Source organism: Salvelinus sp. IW2-2015, linkage group LG14, assembly GCF_002910315.2.
Source record: "Salvelinus sp. IW2-2015 linkage group LG14, ASM291031v2, whole genome shotgun sequence".
Taxonomy (NCBI): Eukaryota; Metazoa; Chordata; class Actinopteri; order Salmoniformes; family Salmonidae; genus Salvelinus; species Salvelinus sp. IW2-2015.
The window spans coordinates 41,474,237-41,492,211 of record NC_036854.1 but is presented as its reverse complement, the minus strand read 5'-3'; the positions used below and the strand labels follow the sequence as shown (position 1 = coordinate 41,492,211).

The 17,975-nt window shown below is 44.0% G+C and overlaps 1 pseudogene; it reads right to left on the bottom strand.

Annotated features, from left to right (window-relative positions):
• Positions 1 to 17,975, bottom strand: part of LOC111973562 (partitioning defective 3 homolog) — an 807,950-nt pseudogene that overhangs the window by 504,036 nt on the left and 285,939 nt on the right.

Here is a 17,975-nt window from a genome sequence, read left to right as displayed (position 1 = left end):
CTCTTTTCTAAAACCTGTAGGGAACACAATATAATTATGATTTATACTTGGCATATATGTTTCTCACTTATGMGTGGCACAAATTGGGATATGGGGTATGGGGGAGGGGAATGGGCAGAGTATATCATTAACTTATAGGGGACTGCACTGTTTTTGCGGACATTAATGTAGTACTTAAGAAACAAAAGATGGTAATGCTGTAGTATTTACTATAGTATACTACACCATTCTATAGTAAGTACTACACATGATCGAGGGATACTACCGTGTGTAGTATAGTATTCTACAATATACTACAGTTTACTACAGAATTATATAGTAAGTACTGTAGTAAAGTCTAGTATTTTTTTCATGTGGAGGGAGTGAGGGAGACAAAGAGTTGGAGAGAGAAATAGAAAAGAGAGAGAGTGAAAGAAAGAGAGAGAGCAMGCGAGAGAGAKATATAGTAAGGTAGATATAGTAGTCCCTTGAGGGATAACTGGTGACTGACATCCCTGATGGACTGATTGACTGAGTGACTCAGAAGCAGTGGGTGTCACTCTCTTCTTGTCACCAAGGGCAGAAAGAGAGCCTTACACTGGCTGCCAGCCCTGCTCTATTGTCCATCCGTCTCGCTCTCTGTCTCATTGCCAGTGCTAAGCATTTAGTGACAGGAGAGGTGAGCCACTAGCTAACGAGACACCTCTCTTTCTCTCCCTCTCTATCGCTCTCCTTCTCTCTCAGGTGGGTTCTATGTATAGTGGACGAGGAGGGGGGCATGGTTTGAACTTTTTAGGTTCGTTACAATTAAGTAAAGCTTGTGCCTTTAAATATGTAACTATAGGGCCAATAAAGGTATTTTTAAATCMATCTCTCTCTCTCCATCTCATTCCCCTGACTATAGTTGGCCGGACAATGCCTTCCTTCCTGATCAGAGGGGAAGTAGCTCTGCAGCRTTTCACCTCTCTCTGCACCTCACTTTAGGCCCTATCTATGTTGTGCAGAGTCAGACATGGTGGAGTGAAGGGGCCTGAGAGCACATCTCTCAACACATGGGGCTGGGATGGCTGTGTGCTGTGAGGGCATGGGGCTGGGTCAGAGCCAACTGCCTCTCCAACAATGATAGGAAGCACAGCGTTAGGAGCCTGGCGGTTAGACAGCCAGTGCATTAGATTATTGAAGCAGATATGAAACTTGGCTTGGCAGTCAGACAGGGAGGGAGTAGAGGGAGGGACTGTAAAGTGCAGAGTGCCGTTTCCTTTCACATATTGAGTGGTGAGAGAGTGGACAGGGGGAATGAGGAGGACACGGGGTAGGGCTGCTGGGGGTAGGGCTGCTGGATGCAGGACTAGCTACCTGCTGGGTCACGGATTGACCCCGAAACACACACATCGACGCATGGGTGCACATACATTGTCTGCTCGCTGGAGGGTTGGTGGTAAGGGTAAGGGTGTGTGCTGAGTTACCTTCCATCAGATCCCATCCTGAAGGAAACACTGGAATGGCCAATAAGAAACACTGGAATGGCTAAAAGAAACACTGGAGTGGCCTAAAAGAAACACTGGAGTGGCCAAAAAGAAACACTGGGAGTGGCCAAAAAGAAACTTAATGACCAAAAAGTAACACTGGAATGACCGAAAAGAACACTGGAGGGGCCAAAAAGAAACACTGGAATGACCAAAAAGAAACACTGGGAATGGCCGAAAAGAACACTGGAATGACCGAAAAGAAACACTGGAATGACCAAAAAGAAACACTGGAATGGCCGAAAAGAAACACTGGAATGACCGAAAAGAAACACTGGAATGACCAAAAAGAACACTGGAATGGCCAATAAGAAACACTGGAATGGCCGAAAAAACACTGGAATGACCAAAAAGAAACACTGGAATGGCCGAAAGAACACTGGAATGACCAAAAAGAAACACTGGAATGGCCAAAAAGAAACACTGGAAATGACCAAAAATAAACACTGGAATGACCAAAAAGAAACACTGGAATGACCAAAAGAAAACACTGGAATGACCAAAAAGAAACACTGGAATGACACAAAAAGAAACACTGGAATGGCAAAAAGAACACTGGAATGGCCAAAAAGAAACACCTGGAAGACAAAAAGAAACACTGAATGACCAAAAGAAACACTGGAATGCAAAAAGAAACACTGGAATGGCAAAAGAAACACTGGAATGACAAAAAGAAACACTGGAATGACCAAAAAGAAACACTGGAATGACCAAAAAGTAACAACTGGAATAGCCAAGTGTAACAAAGACTTTGACGTGTGAAAAGAAATCCATATTATGATGTTGAAATGAGGAAGGGGAAGAGGGTGAAGGAAGGGTGGAGGGAGGCTTTCCTCTCATTCACAAAGGTCAAGGCCAATAATTGCATCCTCATTACATGATAGAGCTAATGTGGATACAGTCCAGTCCAAGAGACAGAGACAAATGAGACCATACAAGACACTGGCACCATGTCTGGCATTACAAGAGTGGACATTGCTTCTCTAGTCACCATAATGCAAGGACAACTACAATATAACTACAGCAGAGAGATACAGCTAGTAAAGGCTTCCTAAAGCCTTTAAATCAGTGTAATATGCAATTGAAGTTAAATAAAAATGTAATAACTGAAATAAAGGCATCTACAGTATTTTCAATGATTTCTCAATAAACTGAAAATAAACATTCCATTTCAGAATTTTAACTTCAAATCACTTCCTGAACCCCGACCCTACATTAAACACTTGACTACACTGCTGAATCGTGACTCAAACAACTGGGATCCACTTAAACAGATCCTGTCAACAATTTTTTTCCAACTGTCATTCAAGTTTAATTTGTCACATGCACAAGTACAGTGAAATGTTTAACTTGCAAGCCCTACCCAACAGTGCAGTATTCAATACCAAAATAGCATAAACAAATAAACTCTTAAAAAAAGGAACGTCCTCGCACTGTCAACTGCGTTAACTTTCAGCAAACTTAACATGTGTAAATATTTGTATGAACATAACAAGATTCACCAGCTGAGACATAAACTGAACAAGTTCCACAGACATGTGACTAACAGAAATTGAATAATGTGTCTCTGAACAAAGGGGGGGGGGTCAAAATCAAAACAGTCAGTATCTGGTGTGGCCACCAGCTGCATTAAGTACTGCAGTGCATCTCCTCCTCATGGAATGCGGCATATTTGCCAGTTCTTGCTGTGAGATGTTACCCCACTCTTCCACCAAGGCACCTGCAAGTTCCCGGACATTTCTGGGGGGAATGGCCCTAGCCCTCAACCTCCCATCCAACAGATCCCAGACGTGCTCAATGGGATTGAGATCCGGGCTCTTCGCTGGCCATGGCAGAACACTGACATTCCTGTTTTGCAGGAAATCACGCACAGAAAGAGCAGTATGGCTGGTGGCATTGTCATGCTGGAGGGTCATGTCAGGATGAACCTGCAGGAAGGGTACCACATGAGGGAGGAGGATGTCTTCCCTGTAACACACAGCGTTGAGATTGCCTGCAATGACAACAAGCTCAGTCCGATGATGCTGTGACACACCGCCCCAGACCATGACGGACCCTCCACCTCCAAATCGATCCCACTCTAGAGTGCAGGCCTCGGTGTAACGCTCATTCCTGCGACAATAAACGCGAATCCGACCATCACCCCTGGTGAGAGAAAACCGCGACTCGTCAGTGAAGAGCACTTTTTGGCAGTCCTGTCTGGTCCAGCAATGGTGGGTTTGTCCCCATAGGTGATGTTGTTGCCGTTGATGTCTGGTGACGACCTGCCTTACAACAGGCCTACAAGCCCTCAGTCCAGCCTCTCTCAGCCTATTGCGGACAGTCTGAGCACTGATGGAGGGATTGTGCGTTCCTGTTGTAACTTGGGCAGTTGTTGTTGCCATCCTGTACCTGTCCCGCAGGTGTGATGTTCGGATGTACCGATCCTGTGCAGGTGTTGTTACACGTGGTCTGCCACTGCGAGGATGATCAGCTGTCCGTCCTGTCTCCCTGTAGCGCTGTCTTAGGCGTCTCACAGTACGGACATTGCAATTTATTGCCCTGGCCACATCTGCAGTCCTCATGCCTCCTTGCAGCATTCCTAAGGCACGTTCAAGCAGATGAGCAGGGAAACTGGGAATCTTTCGCTTGGTGTTTTTCAGAGTCAGTAGAAAGGCCTCTTTAGTGTCCTACGTTTTCACAACTGTAACCTTAATTGCCTACCGTCTATAAGCTGTTAGTGTCTTAACGACCGTTCCACAGGTGCATGTTCATTAATTGTGTATGGTTCATTGAACAAGCATGGGAAACAGTGTTTAAACCCTTTACAATGAAGATCTGTGAAGTTATTTAGATTTTTATGAATGATCTTTGAAAGACAGGGTCCTGAAAAAGGGACGTTTCTTTTTTTTCTAAGTTTATATAAATAAAACTACAGTATATAGAGTAAATTCGAGCCAAACACAAAGGTCTCATTGTAACTGTATGAGTTCAGTATGTATGAGTTTCAACCAGAGTGACCATATAGATCATGTAAGACTGCCCTCCCTGGACAAAAGACAATTGTGGATTTCAATAATTCATATCCTTTTAAAGCTCTGGGTCTGACCAGARAGCATTCCTTCCTAACCTGACTGTTATTGATGAGGGCTCGAACATTTGAGTCTCCGTCCGCTTGAGATTTTGTTATTGACTCAGTGATTGATTTAAGCCCTTATAATTAGCTGTCCCTAATTGAATTAATGTTCCATTTAACGATACAGCAGCCCAGAGCAGAGGGAAGCCGTGTCATTGATAGATCTGCCTGGACTCATATGAAATCCTGGTTGGCAGATGACGTACTGTAACACAGATGCAATTCATTGACAGAGAAGAAGGAAGAAACAAACTATCCCCTCCGGTCCAGTTCTCCAAATGCCAGTCTTGTCTGCAACACAYAACACACCCTTTCAGACTGATGTGGACAAATGTGACCCAGGTAGGCTCACATCTCTGATTTAATTTGCTTAATAGCATTAAGAACCTGTTTGGGCTTTAATTTGCTTAAAGTAAATCCACGTCATACGGAATGCAAACTTTTATACCCTATTAGCGGTGTGTCTTAAAACCAAAGGCAGACAGGGAGATTTAAAGGTTTGATGTCTTTGTTGATTAAAAGGGGAGAAAACTACATCAACTCGACTAGAAATAGAACTGGGGGCGAATGTGAAGTTTACGACATCTGAGATTCAGTGCCAGGAAAATAGATTTCATTAGCCAGTAATGGAGCTTGGTGTGTTTCCTAACTGCATTATGGGTAGCTGATTCCTGCATCCCTGTTGGCATCTCTGCTGCCCCCTGATTGGCTGAAGCCTCTTTTCCTGGACTGATGATTAAGAACGTCGTGCTTTGGTCAGCGAGATCAAAAAGACAGCACAGAAAAAACACAGCGGGCACAGTGAAACAAACTTATCCGTTACTCCGATAAAGTACTTGTTCGTCTTGTTTTACTCTCATCTTGGATATAGTTTCTCAAAAGAAATAGTCTTATAATGAATCTATACTGTTTCTTAGATATCGTTTATCAAAAGGAATAGTACATCTAATCCCTACTTGGGAATGGGGAGTCAGTCATCTGCTTTGAACAGTCCTGAGCCCATGGGTTCTGAGTCGGAATCAGAGAGGAGAACACGTCCTCATCAGAGTCAGCCTGTGTTTCTCCCCATCGGCAGAGACACGGACAGCCGGCCCACACAGGGTTACTCTACTGTAATTTCTTTCCAGTGTGTGTGTGTGCGAAGCTCTCTCTGCAGAATTGGAATCTAATAATTTCCTCACTAGATGCTGTGCTAGACAGAATATAGCTGCTGTACATTAGAGTTGTATTGGAGACCTACTGTTGTAGCAATGCAAGTGTTCTGCTTCCGCCCTGGGGCCTCTCCTGTTGGGTATGACTTTGACCTCAGCTCTCAGCAAATGAATGGGTTAATCCTATTTTTGCATTAAGGATTTATACACTATTCTTGGTTCTCTGAAGAGTTATCAATGGCGTGGCTTTATTGAGAGGCCTTAGTAATTGCAATGGCTGCATATCCTTCCCTTGCCTGACTAAACCACTTGACATTAATGGAAATTGCACGTGGCTTTCCTCTTGTTGAGATCTTAGTTGTTCATCAACACATTGAATCATCTGATATGGACATGCATTATTATCACATATGGAAATGATCATACATTGATGATAACTGTCTGAAATGCTCATAGACAGTATGGTTTATGCCTTCATACTCACCCACCATTACTGCCACAGAGAAAAAGTGAATAGCAACATGAATTACATTATCAGAACCGTCTCAGTGTCCACATAATGATGTTATCTCTGGTTTCTGCCTTTTTAACATCCCTTAAACCCAACATAAATGTAAATAACTGTCTAGAACTGTCTGATAACTCGGGCCGGGTTGATGCATTGGCTGCGTTAATAGGGTAGTTAAGATGGCTGATTCAAATGACCTGATGAGGGAAGAGGGGTTAATGACAGGGGAGCAACAGTCACATCCAATCTAATCACAGAGATGTTTTGGGGGTCTAATWTGGGATAATGGCAGTTAGCTCTGAGGGATGGGTGACATGGGAAGGAGAATGGGCTTTTGTACAGTCTCACATTTGACTGGGTTTTGAGGAGGTCAACTTGTTTTGCAATCAACATATCTGTGGCATATCCTCAACTTGGCCTTATGGTCAAGGAACAACACATTTTAGAAGGATAGTATCCTTTTCTCTAGCATCTGAGGCTATGTACCAACTGGCACACTTTGCCCTATGGGCCCTGGTCAAAAGTAGTGCACTACATAGGGATTTGCCATTTGGGATGCACTCTGTCCCTTACTTGATTAAGTAAGGTGAGGTGTGTTTGTGTCTCCACTCAATCTCGAGGTAGAGCGTGAACTGTGAAGCTGAACGGATGAGTGTGAGGCTTGGTCATGAACTGAGCATTAACTGGGGCATGTGGTACATTTAAGCAATAAGGCACCTCAGGGGTTTGTGGTATATGGCCAATATACCATGGCTAAGGGCTGTTATTAGGCASMATGCAACRCCCTTAGCCATAGTATACTGACCATATACCACAAACCCTTGAGKTGCCTTAATGCTATTATTAACTGGTTAACAACGTAATTAGAAGAGGCAAAATAAATGTTTTGTCATACCTGTGGTATACGGTCTGATAGACCCTGACTGACAGCCAGTCAGCATTCCAGGCTCGAACCATCCAGTTTAYAATAAGCATTAACTCAACTCTAAAGTAAWAACTGAGCTCTACATGAACTGAACTCTGTGGATCTTTTCACTTGAACTGAGCTCTGTGGTAATTTTAGCAGATTAATCATCATTTTGAGCTGATTAGGGGCGAGGACAGTCTTGTCTTCTCTGCTCTGAACATCTAATCCATCTCTCAGAGTGTCTGTGAAGGTCAGTGAGCGTCTCTCCTGTTAGATACCGTCAGACTGACACAGAGACATACATGTATGTCAGTATTTCAATGACGTGTAAAACAGATAGAGGACACTCAAGTTTCAAACAGCTGAACTGTAACTAAATATACCTATTCCACAGTATCTTATGTGAGCCCTGGTCAAACGTAGTGCACTAAAAAAGGAAGAGGGCGCAACTCGGGACACACWCTAGAAATTCCAATTCCAATTGAAATGAAATGGAATTGATCCCATCCCTGCAGGGAGTCAACCAGTATCTAAAGCAGAAGCAGAGACACACCATGTCTCTCCATTAGTATGCTACAGGTTGYTTCCTGTGCAGACCTCATCATAGACACCTCATCGAGGTAAGTCTGAAGGAGGATGATTGATGTGGTCCTATGAATGACTGAACAGGAGCWGAGTACACACTAGAGCTAGTCATTACTGAGGAGCCAGTCTATTCCTCAGATTAACTTTTGTTTGCTGTGTTGCCCGAGAGCTTCATTTTCAAGATGGTGGGAGGAGGTGCTCAGCGGAGAGCGGCGCTTTGTTCATTTATTTTTAATTGCTGGAGTCTGAGATTCTGGGGGTCGGGATTCATTTGGCCGTGTCCTCGCTCTATGGGTGGGTAAATGAAGTGGACCAACTGGGGACTCAGAGAGGACCGGTAATGAAATGAGGTCCCACCGGATGCACTGTTTGACTACTATGCTTCCAGGACAAATAGGACTGGGGGACTATCTAGAGGTGAGGAGGAGAAGGAGTGCATTTGAGTTCAAATCAGTATCTGCAAACAAATGTTCTCGAGAGGGAATATATATATATAGTATATAGTGAACTAAAATATAAACGCAACACGTAAAGTGCTGGTCCCATTTTTTTATGAGCTGAAATAAAACATCCCAGAAATGTTCCATACGCACAAAAAGCTTATTTCTCAAAAAATGTGGTTCACAAATTTGTTTACATCCTTGTTAGTGAGCATTTCTYCTTTGCCAAGCTAATCCATCCATCTGGGCAGGTGTGGCATATCAATAAGCTGATTAAACAGCATGATCATTACACAGGTGCACCTTCTGCTGGGATCAATAAAAGGCCACTCTAAAATGTACAGTTTTGTTACACAACACAATGGCACAGATGTCTCAAGTTTTAAGGGGGTGTGTAATTGACATGCTGACTGCAGGAATGTCAACCAGAGCTGTTGCCTGATAATTTAATATTATTTTCTCTACCATAAGCCACCTCCAACGCCATTTTACATAATTTGGCAGTACGTCCAACCGGAGATGACGTGTAACCATGCCAGCCCAGGACCTCCATTTCAGGCTTCTTCACCTGCGGGATCGTCTGAGGAGGGGGATGAGGGGATGATGAGGAATATTATTCAAWTTTTTTATTTTTTGTATTTAACCTTTATATAACTAGGCAAGTTGGTTAAGAGCAAATTCTTATTTGTACAACAACACATCACGCAAAGCAGCCACAACTGTCAGTAAGTGTCCATGATTGAGTCTTTGAATGAAGAGATKGMGATAAAACTGTCCAGTTTGAGTGWYTGTTGCAGCTCGTTCCAGTCGCTAGMTGCAGCGAACTGAAAAGASGAGCGACCCAGGGATGTGTGCGCTTTGGGGACCTTTAACAGAATGTGACTGGCAGAACGRGKGTTGTATGTGGAGGATGAGGGCTGCAGTAGCTATCTCAGATAGGGGGGAGTGAAGCCTAAGAGGGTTTTATAAATAAGCATCAACTAGTTGGTCTTGCGACGGGTATGCAGAGATGACCAGTTTACRGAAGAGCATAGAGTGCAGYGATGTGTCCTATAAGGAGCATTTCTGTCTGTAATAAAGTCCTCAAACTAATTTTGATTACTTGTCCTCTCTGATGTATTGTTGTCTCTACCTTCTTGCCATTTGTGCTGTTGTCTGTGCCCAATAATGTTTGTACCCTGTTTTATGCTGCTACCATGTTGTGCTGCTGCCATGTTGTGTTGCTACCATGTTGTTGTCATGTTGTGTTGCTACCATGCTGTGTTTTTTATATGTTGCTGCCCTGCTATGTTGTCGTCTTAGTTCTCTCTTTATGTAGTGTTTGGATGTCTCTCTTGTCGTGATGTGTGTTTTGTCCTATATTTAAAAAAAAGATGTATCCCAGCCCCGTCCCCACAGGAGGCCTTTTGCCTTTTGGTATGCCGTCATTGTAAATAAGAATTTGTTCTTAACTGACTTACCTTGTTAAATAAAGGTTAAATCAAATAAATAAAATACATTGGCTGGGCCTGGCTCCCCAGTGGGTGGACCTGGCTCCCAGGTGGGTGGGCTGATKCCCTCCCAGGACCACCCATGGCTGCGCCCCTGCACACTCATGTGAAATCCATAGAATAGGGCCTAATTTATTTATCTCAATTGACTGATTTCCTTCTATGAAGTATACCTCAGTAAAACCTTTGTAATTGTTTCATGTTTGCGTTTCTATTTTTGTTCAGTATAGAAAAGCAATAACCATTGTGTCTATTTAGGTAAACATATTAACATCCGGTCTACTCTTTGCCAACGCATGGCAGTAAATGAAATACTAGTTTACTGAGCTATCTGTTTATTTTTAGACCAATCATGCAAAAACGTCAAGTCAGATTCATGCCGCCTACAATTCAAGACAGCACCGCACCCTCTCAGGCCTTATCCATGGCAAGCCTAATGGAAGGAGTAAGCAGATTGGTTCTAGTGGAAATCCTGAATATATTTATGGAATAACAGAGCACATTTGAATGCATAACAACAGGGTCTACACAGACACACACACACACACACACAAATTGTATATGTAAGACGGAAGAAATGTCAGAAGGAGAAAAGCACAGTGGCGAGACAATGAATCTATCGGAATGCTGTTTTTTTGAATGAGCCACTTCTATCCAAGATATTTAAACTCAATGTGACCAACCTACCTAAATGGTATTGTGTGAATGCATTTCTCCATCTAAAAAGGTAATGAAAAGAGTATCCAGTATCCACAGACACTGGCTTAAGCCTCAGTGGGCTCACCTGCATGCWACAGGCCAGTGGAGACCAGGCCAAGCCAGCTGGAGCTAACCACAAGACAAAAGAGGACAAGAGAACACAGCTAGCACCCTGGCTGTGAATTTGTGTCGTCACACAAAGGACATTTTTCATCGCTCTCTCTCCTTCTTTCTCTATTTCTCTCCTTTCTCAATGTCACATACAAAAAAATCCCATTGCCCACATTCAACAGCCATCCGCTTTTGTTTCCCATTGATGCAAATTAAATGTGGCTCTTTGCTTTAAATGGAGAATGGACCTTCCTGCCTGGCCCTTCCACACAAGCACGCACGCCCACACACACACTCCCTGGGCTTGAGATGTTTACTGCAGGCTAGAGCCATGTTACATTCCTACAGCAATTTAAAATCTGTGGCCCTCTAACGGGAACCAATAAAACAGTGTGAAAAGCTCATTGTGACACTGGACCTCATTGTGCCAGTGTGGACTCATTGGAGCACAGGGAAGGGAAACGAACGAAACATAAAAGAGAGGGAGCTGAAAGAGGAGAGAGAAAGAAGAGAGAGGAGAAGAGAGAGTGTAAAAGGAGGGAAGAGAGAGAGAGAGATAGAGAGAGTGGAGAAGAGAGAGAAAGAGAGTGGAGAGAGATAGAGAGAAGAAAGAGAGTGGGAGAGAGAGAGAGAGAAGAGAGTGGAGAGAGAGAAAGAGAGAGAGAGAGAGAGAGAGAGAGAGAGAGAGAGAGAGAGAGAGAGAGAGAGAGAGAGAGAGAGAAGAGAGAGAGAAGAGAGAGAGAGAGAAAGAGAGAGAGAAAGAGAGAGAGAGTAGAGAAGGAGAGAGAAGAGAGAGAGAGAGAGGAGAGAGAAGAGAGAGAGAGAGAGAGAGAGAGAGAGAGAGAGATGAGAAAGAAAGAGAGAGAGATAGAGAGAGAGAAAGAGAGAGAGAAAAGGGAAATCAAATAAATAGTGTTGAATTATTCAGCACTGAGGGAAATCGGATCCTGTCAATCACCTAAAGTCCATCTTCTGCCTCACTGCAAACCCTGGCAGGGAAATAAATGGTGCTTAACCGGTTAGCCTAATATGTGTGGCAGAATATGGCTCTTATTAGCTCTCAAATAGTGTATTTGCATTGTGGAAGTTGGACTGCATGGCTCTGTCCCAAATGGCACCCTATTACCATGATAGTGCACTACTTTTGACCAGGCCCCATAGGGTAGTGCACTATAAAGAAAATAGGGTGCACACCATTTGTGCACTGCACTGCAGCATGTCCTTTTTCTTTCCTGGTTTTGACTGCTTAATTGCCTCCAGGTGATGATTATTCAGCTTGGAACTAGAGAGAGACTCTACTTAATGTCAAAGTGGCTCTCTAAAGTAACTTTTTTGTCTGCCCCTAAATTAGCAATTTGATGTATTGCAAAGTTTTTGAGAGCGTAGCTACAGTAATTTYTACAGACAGTCAACAATAGCTGCCTGGACAAAGTCAGCTCCGTTTGTAAATGTCCTTTGTCTCGGGAGCAGACCAGACAGGCTTGCCTTAAAATATTTGACTCTCTTTCATACTATGACTAGGCAGAATACTCTGAAGGCTTTTCAGCAGTAGGCCTCCAGTATGCAATATAACTAAAAGTGAGCAGTAGAATCCTTGCTTTTAGACTGATTTAATGGTAAAGAAATAACGCTAATATTAATATTACTTCTCCTAGTCCGGTTGTCAATCTCTTCTTTGATTCAACGTACACTATAAACACATTTCATAAAAACAAGGGTAATAACATATTGACTTCCTTGTTTTACAGTACTTCCATGTCTGACTCTGTGCTGCTGTTGCTTGGTACAACTTTCCCCCGTACGAGGCACGCTGGGGCCTTCTATTCCCACAAGTCATTATGGTGTGGTGCTAAGGTGCTCCTGCKTCCTATGATTTGTAGCTAATGAGCTGGCACTCCTGCCCATGTTCAATTATTCTCATTGAGAAAGTGATTTCTCACTCCACGGAGCAAATCGGAAAACTCACTCGCTAATTCTAATCAGGACGTGGAAAGAAAAGTCTCATAAATAAGGTGATGATGAAATATGCTGGAGCAGGTTGAGATGGAGGTGGTGGGAGATTGAGGGAGAGAGAGCGAGAGCAATGAGAGAGAGAGAGAGAGAGAGAGGGGGAGATGGAGAGAGAGAAACAATGCCTGTCACCTCTTAAAGTAACCTCGGCATAGTTTCACTTGATGTCGTCAGCTTTGACGTGCATGGGAGAGATGTCTCCCCTCTACACTTCTCCAGATCTGTTTACTGTCAGAGAGTCAGTCCAGACAGATTGTTGCTGTTGTTCATTCTGAAGGGCCAAATGAAGGAGGTAGGAAAAGCTGCCTGAGTGGTAATCAGGTGTGGCGAGAGGGAAGAAGAAAAAGATAATCGACATGAGTGCAAGACAGGTGAGTGTTAGTCTGTGTGTGTTTATGTATGTGCCTGTGTCCATGCATTTAGACATGTGAAGGAGACACAGAAAGGGAGTGGCTCTTTGAGCAACACAGCCTACTGATTGCTAATGACTACTTTAACACAAAGGGAGGGACATTGACAGGTAGACCTGCTATCGGAATCACCAGTCCCACTCCCCCTCCCTCTCTCTCTCAGMGCGGCGGAGGCTAGCTGGGGGTAAATTAGTCCTGAGAAATAAGTATCAGACAGGCTGCAGGGACAACCAAAAATGGTGCAGGAACAGCCCAAAAAGCCCAAAACGGTGCAGGAACAGCCCAAAAAGCCCAAAACGGTACAGGAACAGCCCAAAAAGCTCAAAACGGTGCAGGAACAGCCCAAAAACCCCAAAACGGTACAGGAACAACCCAAAACGGTGCAGGAACAGCCCAAAACTGTGCAAATGAGATAAGAAAAATAAAAGTGGCTCCAAAATGTTCAGCAGAGTTGGCTATGAGTTAGGAAAGGAGAGAAAGAAAGAGAGAGAGAGAAAGAGAGAGAGAGACTTTCAAGGGGACCGGGAAAGGCCAAAGGGGCAAACTGTGTGGGAAGATATCTGAGAGCAGGGGACTTTAATTGTGCTGCTTCCAATGCTGTTCGCATTAAAAGCCTGACGATTGTTATGCCTTTATAATGCAGTCCCAGCCATAGGCCGTTTCAGACACGTCGGCTACAGTCCCAGGGAGAAAAGATTGTCTGGGCCATTATGTCTCAGATTAAGTTGTCAAATTAAGGCAGAACTTTACTGGTGTGAAGGGCGAGAGGAAKAGGTGAAGAGAATTCTGAATCCTAATAGAGCGAAAATATATTACAGTAAGAGGAGAAGAGAGCAAACCCTGGGTAAAAGCTGTTTAACTAGGCCTATTTACTTAAAAAAATAGTAGAAATACAGTGTTTGGAAAATAACCTCCTAATCGTTGTGTATTTGATCAGACAAAAAAATATCTGTGAAATGATAACACCATGATTGTGTAATGAAACCATGAAAAGTAGTGCATCTAAGCTGAGATCTGGTGTTTGGAGGGTGTTTGAATGTAAACCCAATGGAAGTGTTTTAATACTCAGAATGTGTATTAAAACAGAAATACTCTAAAACACCCAAAGTGGTTCTTTAACATTAATATTGGTTTTTAAGAGAGTGTTGTGAAAATACTTTTTGGGGTTTCAGTCCATGTAAAAGGCAGCATCAAAACTCAAACTATCTCTCATACAATCAATGGTTTAGAAACACAAATGCCTAAATATTGATTGATGATAATGGATACAATTGTTCTATGCTTTATTTAGACAGATTAGAAAAGGGAAGGGCAGTAAGATGGTACATTTTGTTGGAATTTTACCCACTCGACCACACAGCAAGAAATTATTCTGGGGTAGCAGAATGACTCATTGCACATGTGACCTGTTGGTCACCACCTAACAATGACCATACCATGACCCTAGAAGTGACCACTGACCAGGAAGAAAAGGTGAGGACAGAGGAGTGTGGGATGTATCTGTCATCTCAGGAGGAAGACGGCAACAATACCCTATCCCCAAGCACCATATTAACCCTGTCCTGGGTGTCCCCAAGCACCGGTTTGACCCCAGGTGACTGGAACCCAACACTTTACCCTCACCACGGCCACCTACTTATGTTGACGGGTAGTGGATGCTGTGTCATAAATAGGATCAGGAAATACTCCTGACCTGGTGACTTGACCAGTAACGACTCTGGTCTCAAGATAAAACTTTTATTGGTCAGGAAAACCTTCTGTCTGCAGTTAAAACATCTCAGCAGAAGTCTGACTCTCTGTATGACAAATGACTGCTGCTCCCTCTCCTCTCCTCTCCTCTCCTCTCCTCTCCTCTCCGGGGGTTGTGGAGTGGCGTTGTGTTAGTCCATTGTGCCGGCAGGTTAATGGACTAGAACAGTTCCAGCTCACTGGTTGGTCTTCACAGGAGAGCAGAAGAGGGGAGCGAAGAGGAGGGGAGAGGCACCAGTGCTCTAAGAACACAGACACACAGCCACTCCTCCCTCTAACAGGTGCTGGGCTGGTGGGAATGAGAGATACATGGGTGGAGATGGAGGGGGCACTGGTCTGGGAGAAGGAAGGAAGGGTGGGGAAGAAATGAGGAATGGAGGGAGGCTGGAGGGTACTATAAAATAAGTAAAAGAGAGGGAGGGATGGGAGGAAGGAGAGAAAGGGATGGAGGGGCAGTTGCCGAGGGGAAGAAAGGAGTGAGGGAGGAAGGGATGAAGRGAGCCTGGAGAGTGTGGTAAAAGAAGTAAAAGAGAGAGATGCTCACTCAGTTCTGCATACAGAATGACAAGTCACCCAGACACATTCCTTTCCCCTTGAGCAGCTCTGAATGAACGCWCCTCCTGAATGCTTACCTACCTACCTACCTCGAGTCAAGGTCAATAACACAACGTCTCTCAATTCAACGACAGCCTCAGCAACTAGGCCTGCTGGGGGCTGGGAGGGAAGGAGGGAGATGWAGCCTGCTTGTTTGCGTGACTGAGCAAGAGAAGAAAGCAAACCATGCTTGATTGATCAACATGTGCTCTGACTCACAGCACAAGCTAGTATCTTTCAAACTCAGTCTAGGGAGAGATGGTGAGCTAAGCCACGCTAAGCTGGCTAACCAGGAGAGAGAGAGCCTGGTTGGGAGCAGCTCAGTGCTGGGTAGTTAATTAAGCGAGGAAAGCTAATTTGAGGCTAAGGCTGTATTGTAGTGCTGTATGTGACTCTCTCTCAGCAGTACTCTGTCTCTTGTGAGCTGCCATTTACATTATAAGGTAATTACGCAGAGGAGAGCAGAGCCCCCCCTCGACAGAGAGGAGAGACAATGTGGCATTGGTTTTCGTAAAAATAATCCTCTATTTTGAACACACAGCAGCACCTACTGGCCAGGTCCACCGGCTGGGTTTAAAAACCCAATGAGAAAACAAAGAAGCAGAGAAGAGAAGGAGAAGAAGAGAGAGAGAAGAAAGGAGAGAAGAGATGAGAGAGAGAGAGAGACGAGAGAGAGAGAGAGAGAGAGAGAGGAGAGAGAAGAGAGAGATGAGAAGAGAGAGAGAGAGAGAGAAGAAAAGGGGAGGGAGTGAGAGTGTGCAACAGCATTTGAGTTAAGTCTTTACTGACTGAAAATGTAATTCCTGTTGTCTGCTTCACACTAAATGAAGGGATAGCTACAGGACAAGTGCAAACCCTGCTTTGTAGACACTAGATACCAAGCAATAATTGATTTCAGTGGTTTGGAATGTGGGAGCATCCTCCCTCTTCACTCCCAATATCTCTGCAGTATACCTCCCCATCACATATCCATCCTGATAGATCAGCTGATCGTGCACACACACGCAGAGACACACACACCCACACCCCCACACACACACACACACACACACACACACACACACACACACACACATGCACAAAGACACACAAACAGGCATGCAAACACGCACATACTGTACACACACACACACACAAACACACCACCAATTGCGCTGCCAAAGAATCCCTGTGCAAACACACACCACCTGTAATTACAATTCTTTATGCAACACACACCTACATCTGCAGGGCCAGGGAAAGGTTACACTCAGCTAATAGAGAAACCGATATATTGCATATTGAGACAGAACAGAGAGATGGAAAGAGAGGGGGAAGGGTGGTACAGTTCGAGGAGGGGGTATGTATAGACAAAGGGGAGAAGAGGAGGAGGTAGGAGGAGGAGAAGACTGTGATTCACCTGTTTCCATAGCATTCAGTAAAAGGTTCCATTCAGTAAATGCTGCCTGTTATGTGTAAAGTATTTGATCTGCTCTGGTTGCACCTGACTGAGCTAACAGTGCCTGCAGCATGCCATAGGGTTCTCAGRCTGTGTGGGCTCCACAACAACCAATACCTCACAACATATCTGACCACCTTAACTAAGTAAATGCTCATTTTAACCTCCGATGGCCCGGAACATTCTCGACCACGAACAATTGGAGTGAAAGGTCATATTCAAGTCCACGATGGTGTACCAATACTAAATAACTCTCCAACATACAAAGGTTAATGCCTAGACAGAGATGCCAGTACGGACTCTGAAACATAGATTCTTCTTTATTAAATTAAGCGTCTTTGATCTACTAGGGGAAATAATGAAACAAACGTGATCTGAGACCATCAGTCTCACTACTCGCTTATGCAGACAGCAGGGCAGGGGAGCATTTTGTTTTCAGTTAGTAAGAAATAAACCCCACAAGGTGGTGCAGCTCCATTCAAGAGCACATGAACATTCTTCTGGCTGGCACTCTGACCAAAGCTTCTATCAGATTATCCTCTTTMTTTTGGCTCTCTGGCTCTTCATTTGACACTGTATTTATCGGACCACTGATGGGCTGGACAGTCAGAGAGGAAGGATGGACGGACTAATTGTTTTTCTATACTTCATAACAGATTTAAATGTACAATTTCAAAGTTAGGCTGATCCTTCAGTGGACCTAACCAAGATGTGATTGTGTTGAATATGTCCATTATTGACACCGTGTGTTAGTCCCACCCCTGTGTAGAGTTCATAAAGGCTGTCAGATAGTCTGAGCCACTGTGAAGGAGAAGCACTCAGCCAGGCCATCTCTCTCTCTTTCTTTCTCCCCCTCCCTCAATCTCTCCCTCTCCACTCTGCAAGTCAGTAGATACCATTAGCATTCATCAACAGGGATAATGGGGCAGCGTTAACGACAGCTGTTTATTTAAAGAATAACTCATAAGGCCTTGGCGTTTATGGCTTGATAAAGAGATGCGATTGACAATAAGCTCTACATAATGCTCTGGGAAGTGCTTCCCAAGGGCCTCGATGGAAGCATTTGACACTGCTGTACTGTATAGCCACAAAAGCAAAGCATGTGTGCACATTTAGAGTACACAGAGGCATAGACACAGACAAACAAATCACATTCAACAAAAGTGAGCTATACTGTAGCTGTGTTATAAATTCCTGCTGTTTTTAACAGGAMTCTATCCCTTCCCATGTCTGAGGAAAGTGACCTATTTTAAAGGGCCAGTC